The sequence below is a fragment of the Mangifera indica genome, chromosome 13 (assembly GCF_011075055.1).
Source record: "Mangifera indica cultivar Alphonso chromosome 13, CATAS_Mindica_2.1, whole genome shotgun sequence".
Lineage (NCBI taxonomy): Eukaryota > Viridiplantae > Streptophyta > Magnoliopsida > Sapindales > Anacardiaceae > Mangifera > Mangifera indica.
In genome coordinates this window covers 6,098,642-6,107,571 of record NC_058149.1, presented here as the reverse complement: position 1 = coordinate 6,107,571, position 8,930 = coordinate 6,098,642, and positions in this window count along the sequence as shown.

Here is an 8,930-nt window from a genome sequence, read left to right as displayed (position 1 = left end):
TCCATCAAGCCTATTTTCTTTTTCAAAAATTGATCAATACGTTGGGGGTGTTATGGTGATTATTTGATCTACAATTTACAGATAAAGATAATTAGTAATTTTATTTATAATTAATATTTATTTTAATCATAGATTTAATTTTAAAACTCTTTCACTATTTTTGTCAAACCCGTAGCCATTACTATTGTATTCGAAAAGTTTTAATGAACTTTCTAGTGGATTGAGATCTCATCACATTAATTTTTCCTCTTTGCTTTGAAGAACAAGTTTGAATAATCAAATAGGTAAATTTCAAAGGGAGAAGGACTATTTCTCACCCAACTTTTGATGCGTTTTCAAAATGCCACCATGGTAGATGAAAATCCACTTTTCCTACCCATGACCAAACCGCCGTCCAATTTTTCAGTTAGGGACAGGGGCAAAACTGTCATTTTACTTTTAAAAACTTAAAACTTTAAAATTTTACCATTTCTCCCCTCCAGGTTTTAAAAATTAATAACTAACCCATCCTCAAAGTTTCAAAAGTTTAGATTTCACCCCTAGGGTTTGCTTCCTTCTCCGGCCACCACCAACGACCTACTCATTCGATCGATCTCCCATCTCCGACTACAGAGGATGATGAAGGACTACCCTTTGTAATGTTTGGACGACCCTTCGTGGAAGAACAGACGAAAGACGATGCTTCGTCGTCCTTCGTCGTCACGTCTGGATGACACAATGATCCACGAAGGACGACGAAACGTCGTCCTTCATCATCTAGGTAGAGTGAAGAAGAGAGATCTCTTTGTCGCACGGTGGTGCAACGAAGAGACGAAAATCTCTTCGTTGCATTGTGTGACGAAGAGATCTCCGTCTCTTCATCGCACCACCGTCGTTGCACCAAGAGAAGGAGGAGGCCGGTGACTACGCTGGAGAAGACGTCGGGAGATGAAGTTGAAGAATGGGGGTGAAACTGCTAGTTTTGAAAGTTATGGAGGGCAGTTGCATTTTGAAAAATATAGAAACCCTAGGTTTGGGGGTGAAAATGTTAGTTTTTAAAGTTTAAAAACTTTAGGTAAGGTGAAATGTTAGTTTCTAAAACCTAAGGGGGGTGAATGAAAACTCTCATAATAATTTTTTAACGAATTTGGCAGATTAAATTGAGGGGTATTTTTGTCATTTCATCTAATAAGAGTAAAATAGATATTTTACCCTTATGCAAACATATATCATCCATATTAACAGCGCATGGGTGGGAAATGTGGATTTTCATCTGCCGTGGGTGGCATTTTGAAAACGCATCAAAAGTTAGGGGTGAAATAGTCCTTCTCCCAATTTCAAATTAATCATCAAAAGCCTATGATTTCAAGTTAAGTTTTGGCCCAACAAATCATGTAGACTTAAATGTGACTCTTGGTATCAATAGGGTGTAAACTACATATCACCTTGCATCAACAAATGCATTCCCTACTTATGCCTCTAATATACTTTACCTTCGTTTTGGCGAACAAACAAAGTACATTAATTAAGTTAGACCTGATATGAACATCTCCTAATTTTTCACCTGGTAGAAGTGTACCCTTTGCTTTGGCAAACAAAATTCCAACGAACAAAGACTTAATTGGAGTATCACGTTGAAAAACACCAATTTAATCTTAGACTTAATATTTAAATTGAGGTTTTTCAATTAATTGGTCTTGTCAAATTTTATGTCGTATATTAGGTGATATCTAGAAAAATATAACCATTCACATCTATCCAACAACATAAATTTAGAATGTGTCAGTACAGACCTATAACTGATGTCAAACCTCTTAAGCTAAAAAAAGTCAAACTAGTCAACTAGGTGAATGTTTTGTCTTCAGGTCTTCATTTTCACACTTGTCTTTTTCGCCTCTAGTCTATAATAATTACATGGGTTTGTTTCTTAATTACGTAATTCTAAGAAAATAAAATAACAACCTAGTCTAAAAAAATTGGGAATAAGGCAATGAACACAACCCTATTTGAGAATTACAACCCAAATAAAATAAAATAATCATTCACATTGGCTCGTTGGCTGCGTACTGGGCATCATGCATACATACATCCATACATACATCCTACAAATTTTCAAAATAATTGATTAACCCTAATACTTAAGAAAATTTCAATTTTGGTTCCAATTCAATGAAACACTAACTAAGAGCTAATTCCCAATCCTGAAGGGCATGTAGGCATCTCAGGAGGCATGTTAAGGGCATGATGGAAGACTACTATACACGGTTTACACCAAAAACAATCACAACTTATGTAGAAAACCTTTTTAGCCATGCGCAAGTTAAAGGTGTAGCGAGTGCACTTGCGGTAATGCACAACCTAGGCAAAACTGCCTAGGCAAGTACCTTATGAATGGGATAGGGCAGAGGCTCCCATACCACGTCCCTATGGCCAGAGCTTAGGGTGCCACCCATTTTAACCCACGATGTGGAACAGTCTTGTCATGCGTAGCACCACCTTGTTTGGTTTTCATTCCAGTCATGTAGGATGGTGTTTCTAGCCTCGGTTTTTGAACTTTTCAATGATAGAAAATCCAAGAGTCGTTATGCAAAGGCAAACCAATCATCGTGTGAGCAACAGTGGTGTGTAAATCATGTTTATGTGATAAACTGGCTATCAACCTTGAATTTAATCTTGCATCAACAATTAAACTCAAGAAAAATTTAGGAATAATCACTTAATAAATTTAACACATTTTACGTTGTTCTTAAAGTCAACAAATCTTGTGGCAACACGATTGCAAATCAACTTTACCAATTTTAGGGTTTTTATTATTCATTAATTACATTCAATGACATAAAATTTTATGTATATTTTCATGAAAATATGCCTAAATGGTAGCTTTGATACCACTATAGGGTTTTAGGGCCCCGTTAACTAACAGTGTAGTAGAATTAAACTTTAAAAAATTATCAAAGATCCTAAAACTCATCCAAGATACTTATTTTAATGTCTTGATTTATGAACATGTTAAACACATATTGGGTGTTTAGAAATTGTACCTGCATTATTGGCTCCTCCAAGACTTCACGTGGCTATGTAAAGATTGTTATCCAATCCTTGTGAGGCAGCATCTTGGTATTCATGTGAAACACAAATAGGAGACGATCTAGAAAGAAAACTGCTAAGGCTTTTGTTGACTAGATCTTGAAAATTGGATCATGGCAAAGTGAGAAAAAGGTCACGACAATGGAAGGTTATGTCAACAAGGTTCTAGGCATGAAGATGTGTGTTTAGGATGTACATGTTGGCTTGTTGTAAAAGCTTTGACTCAAACTAAACACTTTTATTTATAAGGTGTGCATGAATCATAAGTTAATTAGAATTCTAACTACTTAGGTGATAAGGTGTCCAAGAGTTCTTATTAAATTAAGACTCTTAATTTATTGAAAGTTTTAATGCATAGGAATCGTAATGAAATTAGAATTTCAACTCAAACTAAACTTTATATCAAACAAAGGCTCTGAAGAATCCTTGTTTAACTAAAACACCCTACTTATGAGTTAACTCAGCTAGTTGACTAACATCCATTATTTGGCCTTACTCAGTTGCACTCTTAACTGGGTTTGACTGAAACCATGTAGTGTATTTACATGTTGCCATGTGGCAGCATGCGTACCAAATGATTCCAATCAAAACACATCCTATGTTTCTCTCTTCCTATGATCCCAAAATTTTCGTTAAACGATCCTTGCCTCTTAGTTTATATCAGCCTCTTAATGCGTATGACCTATAAGCTCTTTATCGAATGATAGTGTTTGAATTTGGGTTAAATTTAAACATAAACCAAAATTGGCCTTTAGCAAAGCGTCATGGTCACCTGGACAACAGTGTCAGCGAACATCTCAATAAGTTTTTACAATATTATAGTTACGTGTAATTTTATCCTATCCTCAATTGATATTCATGAGTGCATATTTTTATATATGTATTTCCGTTGCATTTGATCTTTTGGGAGTATTTTATGCCTTATTGTGTTAGTTTATGTTTATTTTTATGGCTAAGACATGGCTAGATAGGTTAGAATGAATTGAGCTTTTAATTAAAAAATTTCAGCATTTTAGTGATTTTAACCTTCTATGTTTCTTACAGGTGTTTAACCAATTTAGAGTTTTAGAATAAGGAAAAGGCCTTTAAATTTTTGTAGAGTACATTTTGAGCTTTCCAAAATGGTATTATAGGCCAAAATTTGAGTTCGTTTGGGTTACCAAACATTGCTTCAAAGGTAGATCCAAAAAATTGGTTCATATTCTAATTAGAGTAGGATTTTTGTTTGAATACTAAATTCAACTACACATCCTAAGCTACAATTCTTGTGATGGAATCAGAGTCTAAAAGATTCTTTTCTTAGTTGAAACTATACTAGAAGTTATTGGTGGAATCTAAGAGCCCTAATCCTTAACTGAATTGGATTATTTATGCATTGCTCACATAAAGACTTAGTCTAACTTCAAGGGGGAGTTGAATATAGGTCTGGAGGCTAGAAATGCATGTGCCTTAGCTAGAATTTTATTTGCCCTAATTTTAGAAATTGGTTAGACAACCCTAGTATGTTTCTTTTGACTTATAAATATAACTCTTAGAAGGATAGGTTAAAAAAAAAGGGGTAGATAACATAAATTTCATTTCTTTCGTGCTCTTCATTTCATAATGTATGACTAAGTTCTTTAGTTTGATCAAAGGGAACTTCATCCGGCTATCAAAATTGTGACTTTGTTCGTAATCATATTTATTTTTCTATTCAAATATCTATTTTTCTTTATTTTACATGTTAATGATTGCACGATTTACTTAATTAAGAGGCTTATTAATTGATTGAATTTTGTGGTCTATAGCTAAACTGAATCCATAATCCGTAATTGTTCCGATGTTCAGTTGGAGTAGCAATTAAGCAAAAATAATTATGATCCAAATTTTTTATGCTTGTTTAAAAGAGAAATCGAATGAATTAAAAAATCTAACGTTTGTTGATTTTTATTCATCTTTAACTCCTTCCTGGTTCCTAATGCTATCAGTAAATTCATAAGGTTTGCTTAATGTCAACTAGTTGTTGATAAGAATTAATTTGTGTGTTGGGTTTAGATTAACGAATTTAGGGAAGGTACAGATTGTCTAGCAATGGTAATCTAGAGTTAAATAATTGAATAAAAAATAAAATTTATATATTAGAGATTAGTGATCAATTTGCAATTGTGGTAATTTTCCTTGAATCTGGATTGTCTTTGATTGAATTTTTATTACTCAATTCAGTTTTTAGAAATCCATTTTTTTTAGAAGTTTGATTAATTAGCCTTTATTGATCAACCTTTACTTGTCATTACTACAAATTGTAAATAGAGAAATTTAGTTTTTGGTATGCTCAACATGTATAAGATATCTCTCAAGACTGAGACATAGAAGTATGTCATCTTAGTAGTTCCTCGATATGGGTTTATACACATTAATGACTTATATATATTAGGCTACAACCTCTTCTTACTGTGGAGTCAGTCCTAATTACATGTGCCCTTAATCATTGTAATGTCAGGATTATGGTGAGGTTAGTTCGACAAATACATCTACAACATGTACCCATGTATTACACTAAGCCGTCAACAAACAACTTCAACAAGTAAAAAACATCATCACCTTTTGATGGGATCGCTCAACACTATGATAATCTCATCAACATTACATGTGCCCTTAATCATTGTAATGTCAGGATTATGAAAATTTCTCATTTTAGTAAAAGTCATTAGTATAATCTCCTACTTATTGAGTGACTTATCACTCATTCTCCTACTTTTATGTATACAAGTATAAGTGATCATGTTAACTGTGGGACAAGTGGCGGTTATAAGGCATATAGCTCAAGGGCATTTTTGTTATTCTAGTTTTTTACTTAGTTTTGATTCATTGGCCTCTTTCCAATTTTATAGATGTATCAAACTACACATACTATGTTTTTAGTTTATGTTTTTCATATTTTGACATCTTTTGAACACTTCCGATTAGTTTTAACAAAAGTATTTTAGTAATTTTACCATTTTTAATAAATGAGGTTTTATTCAGCTATTTAATAAATTTATTACTAGTTTTGAATTAAATGCATAGTTAAAATATGTAATTTAGTGATGTTTTTCTCCAAAAGACAGTACTTCTAGAAGAGGTGTTATAACACTAAGTGTAACAACTGAACTGAGATTTATACAGTGTTGGTGTATGACATTTATGAAAATTACACATTGTAGCACATGCTTCATACCATGTGTGATAAGTAAGTCGATCAATTGAAGTAGTAAGAGAATGAATTTATGCTCCTTTATTGGGTGAGACTTTATAAGGTCCGTTTCATTTTAGTACCCTTAAACTCTATACTATCATTTGATAATGTTCGTTCCATACAAGTCGAGGTCAAAGTATAAGCATTCTTTTCATAAAGTGTCGATTGTTCTAGAAGGTCCTAAGTTGTTCCAACCAAGAATGAACCTATTTCGTATATCAAACAAACAGTTTTGTCCAAAAAGTTTCAAGAATAACCTCAAAGCTTAAAATGCTCATTCCACATTTGGAACACCTGTTCTGAAAGGAAATCCTCTAGTTATTCCTTAAAGGATGTGATCATAATAAAGGTCTTTAAATATTAGACAATTCTGACTAATCAAGGAGCAATCATTCCAAAGATTTGAATGTGATTAAAAAAAAAGCCGAAAAGCTTTTTAGAGACTCAGAGACTTACATCAGGAACAACTATTCCAAGAGAAAGAATGCCTTTTCCACAAACTCTATAGAACAAATTTAGAATTCTTTTTAGAGTCAATGTATCATTTCTCAATTCTAATGGTAAGCTTGCATCATTCAATGATTATTAAAGTATAAACGTAGACATTGGGACATATTTAAGGTTAGAGTTCATTAAAAGAAATTGTTAGAAAATAAAACATGCCAATTTTGTATATTTTGAAACAATAACTATTTGCGTACCCAATTCAAACCCATTCATGTTGATGACAATTACAATTCGAAGTTTGATAATTAATCATTTCCATGAAACAATTTGCTTCATGTACTTTGCCTGGATTTTGTAATTTTAGGAGATAATTTTTTGTATGTGTGTTTTTGGTTCCTAGGAAGAAGAGAAAAATATGTTTCTTTGTACTTTGCATTAATCTATTGAGGGAAGACAGTTTTTGGACATATATATACAAGTCTAACTATCAATTAGCAATTAATGAAACCGGATCAGGTAAACCGTTCATAGGTGGACCCAAACCCAATATCTCACACTCACATATGACGAAAGATTTGAACCATATACTTAGACACAAAAATCTCATACAACAATGCATTTCATACTTACAAATGTGTCATGTGACATTGCAAGAAACCTACACTTGGGATCTTTTTGTTATATTTCTATTAAGAATAACATAGTTGTTTCAATTTGAATAAAAACATAGTAAATCATTAGTCTCGATATATCCCAAACTTACTCGATAACACTAGCTCTCATTAATCCCTCAATTATTATTATTGTGTCATTTTTCTATGTTTCCATGATCAAGTCCATTATCTCTTATGAGCGAAAAGATCGACCAACCAATGGACACATGTAATATATATGTCTTCCTTTTATACTTGAAATTCTTAATTTAAACTTAATCGTTTTTCTAGTCATATTCCATTGATTGAATAATTTGTGATCAGAAGTGTCAAACTAAGATAACAATCACTAAGAATAAATTGAATGGACGTTTCATCCTTCTTCAACTGAGAACAAGGTCATTCATGAGTGGAATGATTTGATGATTAACTCATTTGTAGATGGACCAACGTTCCATGTCCGTTTGTTGCATTTTCAAAACTTCAATAAATTTTAGTCATGACTTATATTATACCTCAACAATCTTGATTTGTTGCATTTAAACACACACGAGCAAATAATAGCTTTCTTTTGTAGACACGAGATAAAATATGAACATAATTTCATAAACACTGATGAGATATATCTTTAAGTGGAGTTTTTTTCACTGTCTTTGAGTAGTAAAACTTCTATCTGCATTTTGGGTTAATATGTAAATAAATGACATGTATGATCTTTATCCCTATAACTTGTCATTGGGTATTCATTTCTTGAGTACTGAATTCTATAGATTTGGTTAAAACAGAGTTTTACATTGCATCAGTATATTTGAATGCATTTGACATTTTATAAATAATTAGCTAGTATTTTTTAACAATAAATTTACATAATTATTTCAAGCTTGTCAAAATACTATTTTTAGAAGATATAAAAAAAGAATAAAATTATGCATATTTATTTTAAAAATATAAATGGATACACACTTATGTATGTCATCATATGATTGAGTAATTTTAAATTATGGATAAAATAATATTCAATCATATAATAAAACATATAAATATATATTTATTTGTATACTTAAAGTAAATATGCATAATATAATTCTAAAAAAAATTCATCGATTTGTTTATATTATAGTCCAATGCTTTAAAATTGAAGTAAAAAAGGTACATTAATTAGGGCTGGACTCGAACTGGGCTAGCTCGAGCTTGGCTCGGACAAACTCGAAACTGGGCTAGCTCGAACTACTCGTCAGATTTTCTAATTAAAAATTTTGATTAAAAACAACGTCGTTTTGACCAATATATATTAAGACGATGTTGTTTTAATAACGAAAAATGAGCCAAGCCAAATTCGAACTGAGTTCGAGCTTGACCCTCATGAGCTCGAACTCAAGCTCAACTATATGTGAACTAAGTCAAGCTCGAGCTCAAGTGAGTTTGAGCTCGGCTCGGCTCGAATCCGGGCCTAACATTAATGGTAACAACTCATCAGCTCTTAGCAAAATTTAAGTTAACAGTTAATAAAAAAAATTAAATGAGAATATCTCAACTTATTTTGAAACTTT